At 46.4% G+C, this 23316-nt stretch overlaps 1 protein-coding gene across 4 annotated transcripts in view; it reads right to left on the minus strand.

Moving 5' to 3' along the window:
• Nucleotides 1-23316, minus strand: part of LOC134349807 (arf-GAP with Rho-GAP domain, ANK repeat and PH domain-containing protein 1-like) — a 310918-nt gene that overhangs the window by 247048 nt on the left and 40554 nt on the right. Inside the window, exon 1 of one of the 4 annotated variants that reach the window (XM_063054703.1) lies at nt 4270-4286. The exons of the other annotated variants lie outside the window; for them this stretch is intronic. The gene's annotated coding sequence lies outside the window, so the exon portion shown is untranslated. Of the gene's footprint in view, nt 1-4269; nt 4287-23316 lie in introns of those variants that run through there. 4 annotated transcript variants of the gene reach the window in all.

The raw sequence follows: 23316 nt of genomic DNA on the forward strand, positions 1-23316 counted from the left end.
TCAAGGTACACGAGCCTCAGCCTCACACCACCAGATTATTACCCCTCAACCATCAGGCTTTTGAACTAGAGGGAACTTCACTCAACTTCACTTGCCCCATCACTGAAATGCTCCCACAACCTATGGACTCACTTTCAAAGACTTGTCATCTCCTGTTCTCGATATTTATTGCTGATTTATTTATTATTATTATTTCTTTCTTTTTGTATGTACATAATCTGTTGTCTTTTGCACTCCGGTTGAACACCCAATCAGGCGCGGTCTTTCATTGATTCCGTTAAGGCTGTTATTCTATGATGGACTTATTGAGAATGCCCACAAGAACATGAATCTTAGAGTTGTATGCATTGATATACAGTGGCATGCAAAAGTTTGGGCACCTCTGGTCAAAATTTCTGTTACTGTGAATAGCTAAGCGAGTAAAAGATGAACTGATTTCCAAAAGGCATGGTGTTAAAGATGACACATTTCTTTAATATTTTCAGCAAGAAAACTTTTTTATTTCCATTTTTTACAGTCGATCCACTCCCGTGTTTAACAGTTAGAGAGGGGTTCCTTTCATGAAATTCTTCACCCTTTTTTCTCCAAACATACCTTCGCTCATTGCGGCCAGAAAGTTCTATTTTAACTTCATCAGTCCACAGGACTTGTTTCCAAAATGCATCAGGCTTGTTTAGATGTTCCTTTGCACCTTTTGAATAGAACTTTTTGGCCACAATGTTTGGAGAAAAAAGGGTGCAGAATTTCATGAAAAGAACACCTCTCCAACTGTTAAGCACGGGGGTGGATCGATCATGCTTTGGGCTTGTGTTGCAGCCAGTGGCACGGGGAACATTTCACTGGTAGAGGGAAGAATGAATTCAATTAAATACCAGCAAATTCTAGAAGCAAACATCACACTGTCTGTAAATAAGCCGAAGATGAAAAGGGGATGGCTTCGACAACAGGATAATGATCCTAAACACACCTCAAAATCCACAATGGACTACCTCAAGAGGTGCAAGCTGGTTTAGATTTAGATTATGAGAACACTCAGTCCTCTTTTATTGTCATTTAGAAATGCATACATGCATTAAGAAATGATACAATGTTTCTCCGGAGTGATATCACAGAAAACAAGACAGACCAAAGACTAACACTGACAGAACCACATAATTATAACATATAGTTACAGCAGTGCAAAGCAATACCATAATTTGATAAAGAACAGACCATAGGCACAGTAAAAATAAGTTCTCAAAGTCCCGAGTCGATGGACTCCCGAGTCTCCGATAGCAGGCGGCAAAAGTGAGAAACTCCCTGCCATAAACCTCCAGGCACCGTCAACTTGCCGATACCTTGGAAGCAGCCGACCCCAGCTGACCCTGAGACCATCTGTCCGCAAACTCCGAGCTTCTGAGCAGCCTCTCCGATACAGGCTCCCGAGCGCCATCCTCTGCCGAGCGCCTTCAACATCTCCCCGGCCGCTGAAACACGCAAAGCCGAGGATTTCAGGGCCTTCAGCTCCGGAGATTCCGGTTACTACACAGTAGCAGCGGTAGCAAAGCAGGTATTTCAGAAGTTTTCCAGATGTTCCGCTGTGCTCTCACGTCTGTCTCCATCAAATCAGGATTGTGCACGGTCCCCTACTTGACAAATAACAGATATCATCACCGAAGTGGCCGCGCACGCTGCCATCACGCCGCCATCTTCTCCCCCCTCCCGGGAGGATTTTACCATGGTCCTCACAGTCCCCTGACCTAAACATCATCGAGAATCTGTGGATAGACCTCAAAGACGGCCCAAGAATCTCACAGAACTAGAAGACTTTTGCAAGGAAGAATGGGTGAAAATCCCCCAAACAAGAATTGAAAGACTCTCAGCTGGCCACAGAAAGCATTTACAAGTTGTGATACTTGCCAAAGGGGGTGTTACTAAGTACTGACCGTGCAGGGTGCCCAAACTTTTGCTTCAGACCCTTTTCGTTTTTTGTTATTTTGAAACTGTAAAAGATGGAAATAAAAAAAGTTTTCTTGCTTAAAATATTAAAGAAATGTGTCATCTTTAACTTTATGCCTTTTTGGAAATCAGTCCATCTTTTACTTGCTTAGCTATTCACAGTAACAGAAATTTTGACCAGGGGTGCCCAAACTTTTGCATACCACTGTACATGTGCCTTGAAAAATCAAAGCATGAATTACTATTCCATCAATTGTCGAAGTGACCAGTTAGAAAACCTCCCATAGTGACTCAGGTGCTCATGATATAATCAAGTGTGGGTCACCGGGCGTTTATCGAGGGTAACCCAACAAGTCCAGAATAAAAGACTTAAAAAAACAACCTCGATCAGTACACTTAGCCAGACAGGCCTATAGATACCTTGAATGATACCACCCAAGGGCATTTAGATGCTCCATCACTTTATTTTGCTGTATATAGCTTATGGTATATAATATACCTCAATTTATATTGGTCACAGAACATTACAGCACAGTACAGGCCCTTTGACCCACGATGCTATGCCAACCTTTTAACCTACTCCAAGATCAATCTAATCAATCTAATGTCTTATGGTCTAATCCTTCCCTCCTTCACTTATTCCATGGTCTTCCCATGACCACGATTGCTCTTGGCAAATTTTCCTACAGAAGTGGTTTGCCATTGCCTTCTTCTGGGCAGTGTCTTTGCAAGACGGGTGACCCCAGCTATTATCAATACTCTTCAGAGATTGTCTGGCTGGCGTCAGTGGTCACATAACCAGGACTTGTGATATGCACCGGCTGCTCCCATGGCTTCACATGACCCTGACGGGGCCGCTAAGCAGGTGCTACGCCTTGCTCAAAGATGACCTGTAGGCGAGCCGAGGGAAGGAGTGCCTTACGCCTCCTTCGGTAGAGGCGTAGATCTCCACCCACGCACCCCCCCCTTTCCTCCTACATTGCCCTCCATTTTTCTATCATCCACGTGCCTATCTAAGAGTCTCCTAAATGTCCCTAATGTCTCTGCGTCTACCACCACCCCTGGCAGGGCGTTCCACGCACCCACCAACATCTGCGTGAAAAACCTAACACTGATATCCCCCTATACTTTCCTCCAATCACATTAATATTAAGCCCCCTCATTTTAACTATTTCCTTCCTGGGAAAAGGTCTCTGCCTGTTCACTTGACCCCCATGCCTGTTGTAAAATGACTGAACGATTCTATACAACAAAACGGACTCTTCATCTCACTCCCTACCTCTTCACCACTGCTCCCTCTCAGATGTGTGGATGCGTGACTACACAGTAACTGAAATGCTCCCATGCACATCGCCCTTGTTGTCACGCAACTAGAACTGTATGCAGCTGGGCAAAGTTTACATAATGTGAAAGATTTTCTTTGTGGTATTGAATTTCATTATATCCTTCAATTAATAAAAAAATGAATAGTATGTGATTTTTCCATTTTCATTCTAAACATTCATAGTACACCTATTACAAAAAAACATTTTAAATGCCGTGTAAAGAGTTCCTTCTCAGAACAATGGTTGGTCCGCGCTGATGTGAAAAATTTAGAGGGAATGTTGGACTGTTGGGTTGACCTTATCTATGCCACTCATGATTTTATAAACATAAGAACATAAGAAAAGGGAGCAGGAGTCGGCCATCTGGCCCGTCCATCCTGCCCCACCACTCAATAAGATCATGGCTGATCTGGCCATGGACTCATCTCCACCTACCTGCCATTTCCCCATAACCCTTAATTCCCCAACTATGCAAAGATCTATCCAACCTTCGAATGATCTGAAGTTCATCCAGCTCCTTTGATGTCTTTGATATTTCTCAAGATATTTTCACTATACAGGTTGAGTAAGTCTGGCAGAAAGACACAGCCTTGCCTGACTCCTCTCATGATATTCACATACTCACTCACTTCTCCTTCTGTTCCGATGGATGCTGACTGGTCCCAGTTTCGTAATCAAAGACCCCACCCATCCCAGACATTCTCTCTTCTCCCTCTCTCATCAGACAGAAGATACAAAAGCCTGAAAACACGTCCCAGCAGACTCAAGGACAGTTTCTATCCTGCCGTGATCAGACTATTGAACAGTCCCCTAGTACGATGTGAGGGACCCTTGACCTCACAATCTCCTTCGTCATGCACCTTACACCTTACTATCTGCCCGCACTGTACTTTCTCTGCAAGTCTAACACTTTACTCTGCATTCTGTCACTGTTGTAATGAATTAAGCTATGTGGACGATGTTCTCACTGTACCTCGCTACAGATGACAGCAACAAAATAACGTACCAACTCCTGGATGGCTGCGGCAAGCAGCTTGCCGGAGGAACTCGGTGGGGCGGGCTGCGTCTGTGGAGGGAAATGGACATTCGGCGTTTCAGTTTGAGACCCTTCGGCCGGACGTGGCCCTCTGAGTCCCTCCAGGGCCTCCCAATCCCATCATCTGTATTTTGTCTGAGGAAAGAGCAGGCCCAGGAATCCCATGAATGAAAGGGTTAACGTATGAGGCGCGTTAGATGGCTCCGCACCTGTACTCACTGGTGTTTAGAAGAATGAGGGGGAATCTCATTAAGATCTATCAAATATTTAAAGGCCTAGATCGAGTGGATGTGCAGAGGATGTTTCCTATAGCAGGGGTGTCTAAGACCAGAGGGCACAGCCTCAGAATAGAGGTACATCCATTGGGAACAGAGATGAGGAGGAATTTCTTTATCCAGAGGCAGGTAAATCTGTGGAATTCATTGCCACAGAAGGCTGTTGAGGCCAAGTCATTGGGTATATTTAAAGTGGTGGTCGAGAGGTTCTTAATTAATAACGGTATCAAAGATTACAGGGAGAAGGCAGGAGAATGGGGTTGAGAGGGATAATAAATCAGCCATGTATGGAATGGGGGGGCAGACTCGATGGGCTGAATGGCCTCATTCCACTCCTATGACCTCTAGTCTTCTGGCAGTGAGTGATGCCCGTCACTCACAGCCTCCCGGCGACTCCAGCGAGAAGATTCAGCACTCAAACACCTCTGCACTGACTGACAGTCCAAGCAAACCGTCCCATCAGCTCGCAACGCGTTTCACATACCTCAGCCTCAGTCGCTCCCACTCACTCTCCCCCTCGGTCCCCGAATCGCATGTCGTTTCACTGCATCTGCCTTCTAGTCTCGAGCCAGTCTCTCTCCAACAACAGTTAGGAAACCCAGCCCACAATCATCTCGCAGGCTTGCGAAAGAGGAACAGGGAAGAGTCTCGCCAGGGTTAGAGGAACTAACTAGATGAGATGCAAGTTCAGATGCTATGTGTCTGTGTGTGCGTGTGTGCACTGCGTAGGCAGAGAGACTGCAAACAAGCCTGAGAAAGCACATACCATACTTAATGCAGAGAGATGCTCCTGACAGTCAACGATATCACTGTGCCTCTCCAAACACTTCAGATGCAACACAACACAGATTCGAGATTCAAACACGAGGAATTGTGCAGATGCTGGAAATTCAAGCAACACACATCAAAGTTGCTGGTGAACGCAGCAGGCCAGGCAGCATCTCTAGGAAGAGGTACAGTCACCGTTTCGGGCCGAGACCCTTCGTCAGAACTAACTGAAAGAAGAGCTAGTAAGAGATTTGAAAGTGGGAGGGGAGGGGGAGATCCAAAATGATAGGAGAAGACAGGAGGGGGAGGGATGGAGCCAAGTGCTGGACCGGTGATTGGCAAAAGGGATATGAGAGGATCACGGGACAGGAGGCCCAGGGAGAAGGAAAAGGGGGAGGGGGGGGAAATTCAAGATTATTGACCTAAGACCATAAGAAGTAGGAGCAGAATTATGTGGGATTATAGATAGGGTAAATGAAAGCAGGCTTTTTCCACCGAGGTTGGGTGAGACTGGAACGAGAGGTTTTAATGGGGAAAGGTGAAATGTTTCAGGGGAAGCTGAGGGGGAATTTCTTCACTCAGAGGGTGGTGAGAGTGTGGAACGAGCTGCCAGCAGAAGTGGTGGGCCTGTTTCTGTGCTGTAGTGCTCGGTGACACGAGTTTGGTCTTTCCACCATGGCTGATTCATTACAAAAGACAATAGGTGCAGGAGTAGGCCATTCGGCCCTTCGAGCCAGCACCGCCATTCACTGTGATCATGGCTGATCATCCACAATCAGTACCCTGTTCCTGCCTTCTCCCCATATCTATTCATTCTTCAGCACATGAGTGTAAAGGAGAAGAAAATAATTGTTACCCCAAAATACTTTAAGAAGGAGACATTAGTACAGTTAACTTCTGAACCCTGTGGCTGTTCTCCCTTATACAACCTTGATGTGCCATCACGATACGATCAGCATGGTGGGATGCAGAACAAAGGTCTTCACTGTACCTCGGTCATGTGACAACAATAAACCAATTTACCAAATCCTAAAAGGCAGGAACAAACAAAATACTGGAGGAACTCAGCAGGCAGGCCACGTCCATGAAGAGAAAGCAGTGCTGGCCTACCCAGTCTCTCCTCATATCTCGAGCTCCACACACAGAACTCCGGAGGAACCGAGCAGGTCAATGGAGAGGAACAAGCAGTCAATGTTTTGGGCTGAGACCCTTCATCAGGACTGGAAGGGAAGGGGGCAGGGGGAGGGAGAGGCCAGAATTAGGTGGGGAGAGAGGTGTGCAAGCTGGCAGGCGATAAGTGAAACCAGCTGAGGGGAAGGTGGGTGGGAGGAGGGAGGGATGAAGTGAGAAGCTGGTCAGTGATAAGGAGAACAAAAATAGTGAGAAAGTGTTCGTGGGCCGTTCAGAGATCTGATAGCTGAGGGGAAGAAGGTGTTCCTAAAACATTGAGTGTGTGTCTTCAGGCTTCCTGTGCCTCCTCCCTGATGGCAGCAAAGAGAGAGGGCATGTCCTGGGGCGTGAGGGTCCTTAAGATTCTGCTGGAGGAACTCAGCAGGTCAAGCAGCACCTGTGGGGGTGGGGGGGGACAGAGCAGTTGCCTTTTTGGGTTGAAACCCTTGTCAGGGTTGTTAGTGAGGGGAAGAGATGGCTGGCATAGATGGAGGAAGGCAGAGAGGTGAAGACGACACTGAGGCGGTCAGTGGTGTACCATGCTGACTATCTCCCTCCTCGACCCAGATGCAGGGACTCAGCTGGCACAGTGGCATAGTGGCTAGCACAATCCTTTACAGTGCCAGCAACCGGGCTTCCAACTTCCGCCGCTGTCTGTGAGGAGTTTGCCGGTTGACCACATTGGCTGCCTCCCACATTCCCAGGGCTAGGGAATGCTGTGTTGGCGCCAGAGTATGGCGACGTTTGCGGGCTGCCCCCGGCACATCCTTGGACCGCATTGGTCATTGACACAAATATAGAACATAAAACAGTACAGGCCATTCGGCCCATAATGTTGTGCTGACCCTTTAACCTACTCCAAGGTCAATTTAACCTTCCCTCCCACACAGCCCTCCATTTTTCTTTCATCTAAGAGTCCCTTAAATGTCTCTGATGTGCGTGTCTCAACCACCAGCCCTAGATAAGCACCCAACACTCTCTGTGTAAAACAAACCTACATTTGACATCCACCCCTCCACTCTCCTCCAACCATCTTAAAATCATGGCCCTTCAAATGATGCATTTAGAAGGTTAACATTCAAAGTAAGTCTATTATCAAAGTGCATATATGTCACCATATACAACCCTGAGATTCATTTTCTTGCAGGCATTCACAGTGGAACCAATAAACAACAGAATCAGTGAAAAGTTACGCATAAACAAAGTCTGACAAACAACCAGTGTGCAAAAGAGACAAACTGCACAAATAAAATAAACACAAATAATAATAACAATAAATAAACAAAATCACAATGTTTCGATATATACTTGTGACAAATAAAGAGAACCTTTAAATCCTTTAGGTTTCCTTGCCCTCTCCACAGGTGCTGGTCCTGTATCTCCTCGAGTGCTGACTGTCCTCGGTGAAGGCCACTCTGTTGGCGTCTCCTTCCTCACCCCAGCAGTTGGCAAAGCGAGAGGTCCTTCACCCGCCAGGAAGGCAAGCAGCCTCCCCACCCGCAGGTGACGGGAAATGGGAAGGAAGAACAGAGGTCTCTCGGTTGAGCAGTCACAATGGCAGGCAGCCAAAATGGCAGCTGCGTCTATGGGCGACTGGAGAACGAGAAATTGCTTGCGGTGATAGCACTGAGTACCCAGGGGAAGGTTAAGTTCAGCCAAGCCCAATCAAACATACAAAGAGGAAGACACTAACCATGCTGGCGTGACTCACATAGCAAGGTTTCACAGCAGCATGGAGAAAGACCCCAGTGGACAGAGTATAAATACCTTCACTGCAAAAAACAAAAAGCAGGATTTCCCAGTGGCCAACCAGTTCGATTCCATCTCCCAATCCCATTCCGACATGTCGGTCCACGGCCTCCTCTACGACCACAAAGAGGCCACTCTCAGTTTGGAGGAGCAACACTTGATATTCTGTCTGGGCAGCCTCCAACCTGACGGTATCAATGACAATTTCTCTATCTTCCGGTAATTTCCTCCCCCCCCCCCCAATCCACCTCCCTTCTCTTTCCCATTCCTGATTCTGGCTTCCCTCTCGCATTCTCTTCTCCTCATCTTCCCATCACCTCCCTCTAGTTCCCTCTTTCTCCTTTTCTCCCATGGTCCACTCTCCTCTCCTATCAGATTCCTCCTTCTTCAGCCCTTTACCTTTCCAACCAATCACCTCCCAGCTTCTTCATCCCCATGCACCCACCTTCCCCCTCACTTGGTCTCATCTATCATCTGCCTCTTGTACTCCTTTCTCCCCTCCCCTCCCCCTCAACCCCACCAGCTTCTTATGCTGGCTTCTGGCCAAATCCTGATGAAGGGTCTCAACCCAAAATGTCGACTGTTTATTCATTTTGACGGATGCTGCCTGATCTGCTGAGTTCTGTCAATATTTTGATTGTGCTACCCTCGTGTTCCAGCATCTGCAGAACCTTGTGTGTAAGAAGTTCTTGCCAGGACACATCTACACCTATTGCTTTAGAACATAGATCATTACAGCACAGTACAGGCCTTTCGGCCCATGACGTTGTGCTAACCTTCTAACCCACCCTGAGATCAATCTAACCCTTCCCTCTCACGTAACCCTCCATTTTTCTTCCACCCATGTACCTATCTAAGAGTCTCTTAAATGTCCCTCAAATATCTGTCTTGTGTGAGCTCAAAGTTCAGTACAGACAGGGAGGGGCAGGAAGAGAAATCTGCCAGGGTGTCGTCAAATTGATGCAAGCTCTCTTGGTTCAAAGTCAAAGTCGAGTTTATTATCAGATACAGAAGTCCACATCTGCACAGGTGCAATGAAAAACCTATTTGCACCAACATTGCAAGCACAGAGCATCAGATAAGTGGCGTTTAGAGAAAATAAAACATGAAATATAAACCCAAAAGATGCTGGAAATCTAGAGCGACACACCTAAAACGCTGGAGGAACTCAGCAGGTCAAGCAGCATCTAGAGAGGAGAATAAACAGTCGATATTTTGGACTGAGACCTTTCATTAGAAATTATACACAGCCTTTCCAAGAAAGACCATCATTAGAACAAAGAAAAAGTCTATTTTAATGCAAAACGCTGCTGAGCTGCAGAAATTAGGGATGCTCTGGTTAGTTCATGAACCAAATGGTTGAAGGGAAGTAGCTGTTCCTGAACCTGGTGGTGTGGGACTTCAGGATTCTGTACCTCCTGCCCGATTGTATCCTGAGATCGTTGGGGGAGAGTGTCTAGGCAGAGATGTTTGAGAATGGAGTTTACAGCAGAGGTCTCATTGTGTGGAAAAGGTGCCGGCAGCAGAGCGGTTAGCACAATGCTATTACAGCGTCAGTAACCTGGGTTCGATCCCCTCCTCTGCCTGAACGTTCCCGTGACCATGTAGATTTCCTCCAGGTGCTCCGGTTTCCTCCTACAGTCCCAAGGTGTTAATTGGGCTCATGAGTGTAATTGGGTGGCGTGAGCTCATTGGGCCTGAAGGGTCTGTTACCATGACGTCTCTCCGAGGCCTCCAGACTGAAGGGTCAAAAGGAAGCACCCCGCTGTGATGGTAGAGTCCAGAGCGCTCCCTCCCAAGAAGGGCAAACCTACCAAATACTGAATGGCCAAGATAAAGGGGTTTAATAGTAAGGAGGGCAAATGCAACATTAGCATTCATTTCGAGAGGACTAGAATATAAAAGCAAGGATGTGATACTGAGGCTTTATAAGGCACTGGTCAGACCACACTTGGACTATTGTGAGTAGTTTTGGGCACCTTATCTAAGAAAATTTATGCTGGCATTGTAGAAGCTCCAGAGGACGCTCATGAGAACGATCCCAGGAATGAAAGGGTTAACATATGAGGAGATTGTGATGGCCCAGGGCCAGGAACTCGCTGGAGTTTAGAAGAATAAAGTGTGCAGGATGATAAGATCATACAAAGGCAAGGACTGTGTGGACAGCCAGACACTTTTTTTTCCCAGCTCAGAAATGTCTAATATGAAGGGGCATAACTTTAAGGTGACTGGAGGACAGTATAGAGGTAAGTGTTTTTTTTACACAGAGAGTGGTGGGTGGAGGGAAAACCCTGCCAGTGCTGGGGGTGGGGCATTTAGAACGGAGTTGAGGAAAAACTTTTTCACCCAGAGAGTGGTGGATGTATGGAATGCTCTGCCCCAGAAGGCTGTAGAGGCCAAGTGTCTGGATGCTTTCAAGATAGAGCTCTTAATGATAGCGGAATCAAAGGTTATGGGGATAAGGCAGGAACTGGATACTGATAGTGGATGATCAGCCATGATCACAGTGAATGGCGGTGCTGGCTCGGAGGGCCGAATGGCCTACTCCTGAACCTATTGTCTATTGTCTAAGATACTCCTAGAGAGGCACATGATAGAAAAATGGAGGGTTATGTAGCAGGGAAGGATTAGATTAAGCTTAGGGTAAATCAAGTGGTCAAGACAACATTGTGGGCAAAAGGGCCTTTTCTGCGCTACACTGTACTACATGTTAAATGGGGGAGGATCTCATTGAAACCTACCAAATATTGAAAGACCTAGACAGAGTGGATGTAGAGAGGATATTTCCTATGGTAGGGGAGTTTAGGGCCAGAGGGCACAGCCTCAGAATAGAGGGAAGTCCATTTAGAACAGAGAGGAGAAAGAATTTCTTTAGCCAGGGGATGGTGAATCTGTGGAATTCATTGCCACAGCTGGCTGCACAGGCCACATCATTGAGTACACTTAAAGCAGAGGTTGATAGGTACATAATTAGTCTGGGGAGAAGTCAGGAGACTGGGCTTGAGAGGGATAATAAATCAACCATGATGGAATGGCGGAGCAGACTTCATGGGCTGAATGGTTCCCGTAGAGCACAGCCTTAGGGGACTAACATCCTCTCCACATTCACTCCCTCTTGGCCTTTCAATATTCAATAGGTTTCAATGAGATTCCCCCCTCTTTCTTCTGAACTTCAGAGAGCACAGGCCCAGGGCCATCACATGCTCCTCATACCTTAACCCTTTACCTTAACCCTTAACCCTTCCCCAGGGCAATTACACGCTCCTCATACCTTAACCCTTTCATTCCTGGGATCATTCTCATGGCAATTCCCTAGACCCTCTCCAATTGCCAGCACATTTTTCTTTGAAATACAGGCTTGCTTGATGGGAAATAGAAGTTTAGATGGAGAATAATCAGGAGTCAGCTGGTTCTCAGGGCTGAGAGAACAGTCCAGGAACATCACACAACCTACCTGGTCTCAGATGCCCTCACAATACCCAGAGCCAGAGAAAAAACATAATAGAGTGGGGTGAATGGGACTATTAACAGGGCTGCAAGCACCCTCACCAGGACCACCAGACTCAAAAACAGTTACTTTCCCCAAGCAGTAAGGCTGATCAACACCTCCACCCACTAACCCACTCCTCCACACCCCCAACCACCACTACTTTATCATTTCCTGTCAGAGTCACTTTATCTAGACTCACTCCTGTGCCTAGCATCACTTTATGGACATACAATCAACCTCTGTGCAGAAGCTATCTTATGTATTTATTTTTTTTTATTATTGTGGCCCTTATTTTATTGTGCTTTTTTTGTGCTGCATCAGACCATCGTAGCAATGATCTCATTTGTCTTTATACTTGTGACTGAAACTGACATTAAACAATCTTGAATCTTTGGGCCGATTAAGTCACCAAGCTTGCACGTCATTGGGATTCTAGAGGAAAGAGACAGAAAGCCACGTGGTTTCAAGAAGAAAATTCCACACACACAACATCAGAGGTGGAGATCGAACCCGGGTTCAGAAGTTCAAAGTCAATTTTTTATTGAGGTACATATATGTCACCATACAGTAAACAACCCTGAGGTTCATTGTTGGTGTGAGGGTCCATGCAGCCCAGATTACATAGGCCGTAAGACATAGAAGCAGAAGTTCAGCAATCCGTTCCACACCCCAAAGAGGTGAGGGGTCAGCGTGTTGTATGTTGTCCCCTGGGGTGTGGGTCAGGGGTAAAACCCGGCGAGAGTTGATGGGAACGTGGTAGTATGATGGTTGGCGGTTGGCATGGACTGTGGGCTGAAGGAACAGTTACTGCCCTGTAAAAGCATAACACCATAAGATGTAGAAGCAGAATTAGGCCATTCAGCATACAGAATCTGCTCTGCCATTCCACGAATCCCTCTCAACCCCATGCTTCTGCCTTCTCCCCGTAACCTTTGATGCCCTGACCTATCAAGAACCTATCAACCTCCGCTTTAAATATACCCAATGACTTGGTCTCCACAGCCATCTGTAGCAATGAGTTCCAGCCTCGGGCTAAAGGAATTCCTGGAATCATTTTCGTGAACCTCCTCTGGACCCTCTCCAATGCCAGCACATCTTTTCTCAGACACGGGACCCAAAACTGCTCACAATACTCCAGGTGTGGTCTTACAAAGCCTCAGCATTACATCAAGCAACACACAACAAAGTTGCCGGTGAATACAGCAGGCCAGGCAGCATCTCTAGGAAGAGGTGCAGTCGACGTTTCGGGCCGAGACCCTTCGTCAGGACTAACTGAAGGAAGAGCTAGTAAGAGATTTGAAAGTGGGAGGGGGAGATCCGAAATGATAGGAGAAGACAGGAGGGGGAGGGATGGAGCCAAGAGCTGGACAGGTGATTGGCAAAAGGGATATGAGAGGATCACGGGACAGGAGGCCCAGAGAGAAGGAAAAGGGGGAGGGGGGGAAAATCCAGAGGATGGGCAAGGGGTATAGTGAGAGGGACAGAGGAAGAAAAAGGAGAGAGAGAAAGAATGTGCGTATATAAATAAATAACAGATGGGGTACGAGGGGGAGGTGGGGCATTAGCAGAAGTTAGAGAAGTCAGTGTTCATGCCATCAGGTTGGAGGCTACCCAGATGAAATATAAGGTGTTGTTCCTCCAACCTGAGTGTGGCTTCATCTTTACAGTAGAGGAGGCCGTGCATCCTTGTTTTTATATTCCAATCCTCTCGAAATGAATGCTAACGTTTCACTTGCCTTCCTCACCACTGACCAGCAAGTTACATTTATGGAATCTTGCACCAGGACTCCCAAGAACCTTTTGAAATGTCTCCCCATTTAGAAAACAGTCTACATGATTATTCCTTCTACCAAAGCGCATGACCACAGACTTCCCAACACTGTACTCCATCTGCCAGTTCTTTGCATTCTCCTAATGGGTCCAAGCCTTTCTACAGAGTTCCTGCTTCCTCAACACTACCTGCTCTTCCACTTATCTTCGTATTATCTGCAAACTTGGCCACAAGGCCATTCAAGACTCTGTGCCAAATGTATTTCATGTACCATCAAGGTAACAAAACCATTTCAGGAAGTGAGATTAGTCATTTATGAAAGTGGATGGAGAAGTATTCCATGGAAATGATCAATATTGGGACGGGATATGAGATGCTAAGTTTCGCTTAGCGTAGAGAACCGAAATGAAGAAAACATGGGTAGGTTATGACTGAAATGCCTCTATCAAAATAAATTTATTACAAATGCATGTAAATATCACCACGTTTATTTTATTTCGAGATACAGCGTGGAACAGTCCCTTCTGGCCCAACAAGCCACGCTGCCCAGCAACCCACCTATTTAACCCTAGGCTAATCACAGGACACTTTACAAAGACCAGTTGGGAACATAGAAACATAGGACACAGAAAACCGACAGCACAATACAGGCCCTTGTGCCGAACAATTAACCGAGTAACGGGTACACATGGAAGCAACCAGAGGAAACCCACGCACACTTGGGAAGAATGTACAAGCCTTCTTACAGAGGGCACCGGAATTGAACTCTGAACTCCAAACTCCGACACCCGAGCCGCAACCATGTTGTGTTAACTGCTACGCTACTGTGGCACCCTACAACCACTGTCGTTGGCAGAGCGTTAAATATGTTCAAGAATGGAAATTTGTGACGGCACACGTGATTTACTGCGGACGCTGGAATCTGAAGTAACACCAAAATGCTGGAGAAACAGCAGATCGGGCAGCATCTGTGGAGGGAAACAGACAGTTAACGTTTTGGGTCAAGACCCTTTATTTGGGAGGAGGAGAATGGACACAAGTAGAGGGGCAATCATAAGAACACACCTCACTCAGCAGCAAACCTACAAGTTCAAGTTTATCGTCACTTGACTATGCATCTATACAACCAAATGAAACAACGTTCCTCTGGACCATGATGCACCCACAAAATATATCCACACGGCATGTAAAACAAGACATTACCCAAAGTAAGATAATAAAATATAATTCAAAATGCATGTAGTGCACAGTACAGGCAAACAGGTAAACAGTAAACAGCTCGCTGTCCTAGTGACGAGACCTCGATGGTGACAGGGTATTCATTAGTCTCCCAGCCTGAGGGAAGAAGCTGTTACCCGGTCTGACCGTCCTAGTCCTGATGCTGCTGGATGGTAGAGGGTCAAAGAGATCGTGGGATGGGTGGTTTGGGCCCTTCGTATGCAACACTTCCAGTAAAAGGCACAAATAGAGGGGATAGAGACTCCGATGACCCACTTGGTAGTCTTTACTAACCTCGCTGAGGAAGACACACTGTGTGACTAGGGAGAGTAAGGGTTCAGCACGGGCAAGATGGAAGATGAGGGGTTGCTCACCCAGCTGAGAGTGGCCTCATCATGGCAGAAGAGACAAACAGCACTGCACGATGTAGATGTAGATCTAGAGCACACAGTGTCATCAAAAGCAATGGCATGATTCTTGAGGTTGTTCCAGTTACTTCAGGAACTAACTCAGCTTTTTTATTATGTCACCAGATCCCTAGATGGTTCCTGTGAAAATTTCATAATCTTTCTTAAAATAAGGCAGTTGCACTGCACACCCAATTTCGCTTTGCGTGCACCAATTTCAGCAGAACATAGGACAGTACAGCACAGGAAGAGGCCCTTCAACTCACAATGCTGGGCTGAACCGATGAAATTAGTAATCAAACAACCAATTAAACTAATCCCGTCTACCTACAGAGTGTCCATATCCCTCCATTGTCCTCATGTTCATGTGCCTATCTCAACATCTCTTAAAAGTCCTGAATGTTTCTGCCTCTACCCCCACCCCAGGCAGTACATTCCAGGCACCACCCATCAAAGTTGCTGGTGAACGCAGCAGGCCAGGCAGCATCTCTAGAAAGAGGTACAGTCGACGTTTCGGGCCGAGACCCTTTGTCAGGACGAAGGAGTCCTGACGAAGGGTCTCCAAACCGTCGACTGTACCTCTTCCTAGAGATGCTGCCTGGCCTGCTGCGTTCACCAGCAACTTTGATGGGTGTTGCTTGAATTTCCAGCATCTGCAGAATTCCTCGTGTTTACATTCCAGGAGCCCTCCACTCTGTGTAAAAAAAACATTGCCCCTCACATCTCCTTTGAAATTATCCTTCCTCCGCCCCCAGCTTAAATGTATGTCCTCTGGTATTAGACAGTTCAACCCTGGGAATAAGATGATGGCTTTTTAGAGCAGTTTGTCGTTGAGCCAACTGGGGATCAGCTATACTGGATTGGGTGTTATGCAATGAACCAGAGGTGATTAGGGATCGTAAGGTAAAAGAACCCTTAGGAGGCAGTGATCACAATATGATTGAGTTCAATTTGAAATTTGATAGGGAGAAAGTCTGACGTAGCAGTATTTCAGTGGAGTAAAGGAAATTACAGGGATATGAGAGAGGAGTTGAGCAAAGTAAATTGGAAGGAGATGCTGGCAGGGATGTCAGCAGAGCAGCAATGGTGTGAGTTTCTGGGGAAAATGAGGAAGGTGCAGGATAGATGTATTCCAAAAACAAAGAAATACTCAAACGACAAAATAGTGCAATCACGGCTGACAAGGGAAGTCAAAGCTAATGTAAAAGCAAAAGCGAAGTCATATAACAAAGCAAACATTGTGGGAAGACAGAGGATTGGGAAGCTTTGAAAACCCTACAAAGGGCAACTAACACTCCAGTCTTTAAGAAAGGAGGAAGGCAGCAGAAAAGAAATTATAGACCAGGTAGCCTGACTTCAGCGCTTGGGAAGATGTTGGAGTCAATTGTTAAGGATGAGACAGGCCAAGATGGGACAAAGTCAGCATGGTTTCCTTGAGGGAAAATCCTGCCTGATGAACTAATGAACCTGCTGGAATTCTTTGAGGAGATTACAAGTAGGATAGATAAAGGAAATGGAGTGGATGTTGTATATTTGGACTTTCAGAAGTCCTTTGACAAGTTACCACACATGGAAGTTAAGAGCCCATAGTATTACAGGAAAGTTACTGGGATGGCTACAGCATTGGCTGATTGGTAGGAGGCAGCAAGTGGGAATAAAAGGATCCTTTTCTGGTTGGCTACCAGTGACTAGTGGTGTTCCGCAGGGGGTCGGTGTTGGGACTACTGCTTGTTATGCTATATATAAATGATTTAGATAATAGAATAAATGACTTTGTTGCCAAGTTTGCAGAATACGAAGATTGGTGGAGGGGCAGTTAGTGTTGAGGAAACAGGAAGGCTGCAAAAGGACTTAGACAGATTAGGAGAAGGGGCAAGAGAGTGGCAAATGAAATACAATGTTGGAAAATGCATCGTCATGCACTTTGGTAGAAGAAATAACTGTGCCAACTAATTTCTAAATGGGGAGAAAATCCTAAAACCTGAGATGCGAAGGGACTTGGGAGTCCTTGTGCAGAACACCTTAAAGGTTAACTTTCAGGTTGAGTCGGTGGTGAGGAAGGCAAATGCCATGTTAGCATTCATTTCAAGAGGTACAGAATACAAGAGCAAGGATGTGATGCTGAGGCTTTATAAGGCACTGGTGAGGCCTCACCTTGAGTATCATTAACAGTTCTGGGCTCCTCATATAAGAAAAGATGTGCTGGCATTGGAGATGGTCCAGAGGAGGTTCACAAGGATGATTCTGGGAATGAAAGGGTTATCATACCAAGCACATTTGATAGCTCTGGGTCTGTACTCACTAGAATTCAGAAGGATGAAGGGGGGATCTTGTTGAAACCTTTTGAATTTTGAAAGGCCTAGACAGAGTAGATGTGGAAAGGATGTTTCCCATGGTGGGGGAGTCTAGGACAAGAAGGCACAGCCTCAGGATAGAGGGGCGTCCATTTAAAATAGAGATGTGGAGAAGTTTCTTTAGTCAGAGGGTGGTGAGTTTGTGGAATTTATTACCACAGGCAGCTGTGGAGCCCGGGTCATTGGGTGTATTTAAGGCAGAGGTTGATAGGTTCTCGATTGCACACAGCATCAAAGGTTACGGGGAGAAGGCCGGGGAGTAGGGCTGAGGGGGGAGAAAAGGAACAGCCATGACTGAATGGCTGAGCAGACTCGATGAGCCAAATGACCTAATTCTGCACAAGTCTCTTATGATCTTAAGATACTGTCTGCCTACTGTATCTACGCCTCGCACAATCTTATAAACCTTTATCAGATCTCCCCACAGCCTCTGGTTTTCAGGCTTCTTCGCCCTTTCCTTTCCAGTCCTGATGAAGGCTCTCAGCCTGAAACGTCAATCGTTTATTCCCCTCCATAGATGCTGCCTGACCTGCTGAGTTCTTCCAGCATTTTGCTCTGGGTTTCCAGCATCTGCAGAATGTCGGGTTCATCCTTTGAACTTAACCCCGCTCGTTTTAAATGCATGCCCTCTGGCATTCCCACCGTGCGAGAAAAATTCTGCAAGTCTGCTTTGCATTATTTGAGCAGGGCTGTGACGCTGGTCAACACCACTTTGAAACCTGCAGTCCAAGGTCAGCTGCCCTGTGCTGTAACACTGCACTGCAGAGTAAAACTTGGCGCATGTTCTCAATGTGTGGGAGTACACACGTTAGGAATGCTGCCCTTGGCTGAGTGCCTGCTCCTGTTAATCAATAAAGGACCTTGTTAATCTAATGTCTCAAGAAGGCAGCATCCATCATTAAGGACCCCATCACCCAGGACATGCCCTCTTCTCATTGCCACCATCAGGGAGGAGGTACAGGAGCCTGAAGACACACACTCAATGTTTCACGAACAGCCTCTTCCCCTCTGCCATCAGATTTCTGAATGGACGATGATGCTATTTTTCTGCTCTTTTTTCCACACTGCTCATTTAGTTTACTATGTATTTCTTATAGTAATTTACAGTTTTTTATTATTATGTAAATAAAAATATAAATAACTTGAGCAAAAGGAGCAAAATAGTGAGGCGATGTTCGCGGACCATTCAGAAATCTGACAGCGGAGGGGAAGAAGCTGTTCCTGAATCATTGAGTGTGTGTCTTCAGGCTCCTGTACCTCCTCTCTGATGGTAGTAATGAGAAGGGGGCATGTCCTGGGTGGTGAGGGTCCTGAGTGACGGAGGCCATCTTTTTGAGGTGTCACCTTTTGAAGATGCCCTCAGTGTTGGGGAGGCTGGTGCCCACAATGGAGCTGTCTGAGTTTACAAACTTCTACAGCATGTTCCGATCCTGTGCAGCGGCCCCTCTCCATACCAGACAGTGATGCAGCCAGTTTGAACGCTCTCCATGGTAGATCTGTAGAAACTTGCGAGTATCTTTGGTGACATTTACCAGATCTCCTCAAACTCCTAATGAAATACAGGTGCTGTTGCGCCTTCTTTGTAACTGGATCGATACGTCAGGCCCTGGAACTTGAAACTGTTTTGCCTTTCGACTGCTGATCTGTCGAGTGAGGACTCGTGTCTGTTCCCTCGACTTCCCCTTTCTGAAGTCCACAATCAATTCTGACAGAGTAAAATTTGTTTATTTTATCTATTTAGAGATACTATATGGAACAGGCCCTTCCTGTCTGATGAGTTGCACCACCCAGCACCCAGCTCCTTAACCCTACTCTAATGATTGGACAATTTACAATAACCAATGACTGTGGGAGGAAGCCAGGGTGCCCGGGAGAAACCCAAGCACACACAGAGAGGAACATGCAAACTCGTTACAGATGATGCCGCACTCCGGAACAGGGCGAGCTGTAACAGCGTCACGCTAACTGCGACACTACCGTGGTGCCCAGCAAGTTTGTGCGAGGTTTTTGTTTCAACGCCTCGCAACCAGCTGATCCAGCTCACTCCTGTATGCCTCCTCGTCACCATCTGAGGCTCTGCCGACAACAGTTGAGTCACGGGCAGTGTCCATGCTGAGAACAGCCAGCTTGCTTCCCAATCACCTGGTGCAGTGGTGAGCAGTGCAATAGGGGTGTTGATGCAGCACTACAGAATCTGCAGGGACGAGGCTCTTGGGCTCTCAGTGACATGCATGGGAATTACCCAGGATCTGGCATTTGCTTTTTTTTTTAAAGATGAGCTTCATTCGTCAAATGTTCAAGATTGTTTAATGTCATTTCCAGCACACAAGTGCAAAGGAGAACAAAATAATTATTACTCTGGACCACAGCAGCAAGAAAACCCACAAGATAAAGAACACAATAATAAAAAAAACAATAGCTACAAATACATGAGATTAGATTAGATTAGATTATGAGGACACTCATAATAGCTTCTACACAGTACTGTGCAGAAGTCTGATACACGTATATAGATATTTTGTACAGTACTGTATTTTGTCAATGTGGAGCGGAAAGCGAGTTTGTAAATCTGGTGGGAGCACAGGATGTTGGGAATGGTGAGGGTGGAGCACCGTGGGAGGGGTGCGGGACAGGTGGCAGAGAAAGACTGCCAGGACGCAAGTGCAAACACACCCAGACCCGAGACACCAGGCAAGGTCATTTGATTCCAAACACTTGGCTTATTGATCATTACAGAACGTCTCTCTGATGCTTCTCACTCCCGCCCCTCTCCCTTTCCCTTTTCCCAACCATGATTCCCCTCTCCCTGCCCCCTTCCCACTCTCAGTCTACAATAGAGACCCAGATCAGAATCAGGTTTATCATCACTCACATCTGTCATGAAAATTGTTTTGTTTTTTGGGGCAGCAGCACAGTGCAATATATAAAATTACTATAGGCCTGTGCAAAAGTCTTAGGCACCCTAGCTCTATATACTGTATATACTGAAGGTTTTTGCACTGTGCTGTATACTGATTGATTGTATGTCCATAAAGTGTCGCTAGGCACAGGAGTGTCTGTACATAAGGTGACTCTGACAGGAAACGATAAAGTAGTGGTGGTTGGGGGTGTGGAGGTGTTGATCAACCTTACTGCTTGGGGAAAGTAACTGTTTTTGAGTCTGGTGGTCCTGGTCCTGATGGGAGTGGGAGAAACAGTCCATGAGCAGGGTGGGTGGGATCCTTCATGGTGTTACTGGCCCTTTTCTTGCTTTGAAGCATCAAGGTTCAAGTTAACTTATCACATGTACAGCAAAACAAACAGTGAAATGCTTCGTTACTGTTAACAACCAACACAGCCAAGGATGTTGTTGGATCAGTTTAATTGTCATTTTCTTTGCAGCTTAACAATTAATTGTCTGCTTGTATTTTATATAACTATCTATATACATGTAACTGTTTAGTACATGTTACCTAGTGGTCACAGTATGTATATGCAATTGGGTGTCTCCACTTGTATGATTCTGGAAAGCTCTGGAAGCTTCTCTGGCATTGCATTATTTGAATAGTGGTTATCTGATTGGTTAACTTTTATCTACAAATTTGAATGGAATGTTTCTTATTTATTTGGTATAAAAAGCTGAACTCCTGGTGCACCACCTTTTGCTTCTCTCTTCCTTCACTTATTAGACCTCTATTATTGTCTGTTCCTCAACGTTCTTTGTTCTATTAACGTTTATTAAAATGATCGTGAAGCAACAGACTTTGTGCCTCTTTCCCAACTTCCGAAAGAACCTCGGATGAAAAGCATCAGAATCCAACAGTATGCTGGGGGGCAGCCCGCAAGTGTTGCCATACAATCCGGTGCCAACTTGGCATACCCACAATGCTTGGCAGAACAACACAGATACAACATGTAATGAAACAACAACAGCAAAATGAATAAACACAGAGATTCGGCAGAGGCCGAAATCCAGAGTAACACACACAAAATGCTGGAGGAACTCAGCAGGTCAGGCAGCATCCGTGGAGAGAAATAAACAGTTAACGTTTCAGGCTGACACCCTTCATTAGGATTAGAAAGGAAGGGGGAAGATGCCAGAATAAAAAGGTGGATGGAGGCAACAGTCCTCCCTCACACTCACTCACATACACGGTCCTTTAACCTTTCTTGGCACCAACGAAACACACAATGAAATGCCATACTTGTTTCAAGGACCAACACAGTCCGAGGATGTGCAGAGAGGCAGCCCACAATGTCGCCATGTTTCAGGCGCCTACATAGTACGCCCACGACTCACAGGAAGATGTACAAACTCCTTCCAGACAGACAGTGGCAGGAATTGTGCTGCACTGTTTAGGTTGGAGGAACAACACCTTGTATTCCGTCTGGGTAGCCTCCAACCTGATGGCATGAACATTGATTTTTTTACCTTCTGGTAATGACCCCACCCAGCCACCCCCCCTTCACTATTCCCCATCCCCTTTTCCCTCTATCACTTTATCTCCTTGCCTGCCCATCGCCTCCCTCTGGTGCTCCTCCCCCTTTTCTTTCTTCCATAGTGTCATAGTCATAGTCATACTTTATTGATCCCGGGGGAAATTGTTTTTTGTTACAGTCGCACCATAAATAATAAATAGTAATAAAAACATAAATAGTTAAATAGTAATATGTAAATTATGCCAGTAAATTATGAAATAAGTCCAGGACCAGCCTATTGGCTCAGGGTGTCTGACCCTCCAAGGGAGGAGTCGTAAAGTTTGATGGCCACAGGCAGGAATGACTTCCTATGACGCTCTGTGTTGCATCTCGGTGGAATGAGTCTCTGGCTGAATGTACTCCTGTGCCCACCCAGTACATTATGTAGTGGATGGGAGACATTGTCCAAGATGGCATGCAACTTGGACAGCATCCTCTTTTCAGACACCACCGTCAGAGAGTCCAGTTCCATCCCCACAACATCACTGGCCTTACGAATGAGTTTGTTGACTCTGTTGGCGTCTGCTACCGCCAGCCTGCTGCCCCAGCACACAACAGCAAACATGATAGCACTGGCCACCACAGACTCGAAGAACATTGTCAGCATCATCCGGCAAATGTTAAAGGACCTCAGTCTCCTCAGGAAATAGAGACCTTCCATGGCCTTCTGTCCTCTCCTATCAGATTCCCCCTTCTCCAGCCCTGTTCCTCTTTCACCAATCAGCTTCCCAGCTCTTTACTTCACCCCACCCCGCTCCAGGTTTCACCCATCACCTTGTGATTCTCTCTCCCCTTCCCCCACCTGTAAAATCTACTCCTCGGCTTTTTTTTCTCCAGTCCTGCAGAAGGGTTTCAGCCTGAAACGTCGACTGTATTTTTTTCCCATGGATGCTGCCTGGCCTGTTGAGTTCCTCCAGCATTTTGTGTGTGTTGCTCAGATTTCCAGTGCCTGCAGATTTTCTCTTGTCTGTTCTACGTTCTATGTTCACGTGAGGCACATCAGTGGTAATAAACTTGACCCCTGGTTCCGACGCCAACACGGAGAACACAGGAGCTACATCGACACCAGACCATCAGGACAGACGTCCCATCACGCCCACGCTTCAACGCAACCAGAGGGATCGCCATGAGAAATTGGCAGGTAACGCATGCAACTCCCCCCACCACCTCACAGCTCTGGTTGGGGAAGACAAAGATGCGGGGGGGAGCCATAGAGGTAACGAGAATATGGTAATGGTATGGGCCTCCATCATTCAGGGTTGACTATGGAGTTTGCGAATTGCTGTCTGGATAGGCAAGCCATGGTAGCACGGTACAGAGAGGACCTGTTGCCCGTGCAGCAGGCTCCCCTTCTCCA

The sequence above is a fragment of the Mobula hypostoma genome, chromosome 7 (genome assembly GCF_963921235.1).
Source record: "Mobula hypostoma chromosome 7, sMobHyp1.1, whole genome shotgun sequence".
NCBI lineage: Eukaryota > Metazoa > Chordata > Chondrichthyes > Myliobatiformes > Myliobatidae > Mobula > Mobula hypostoma.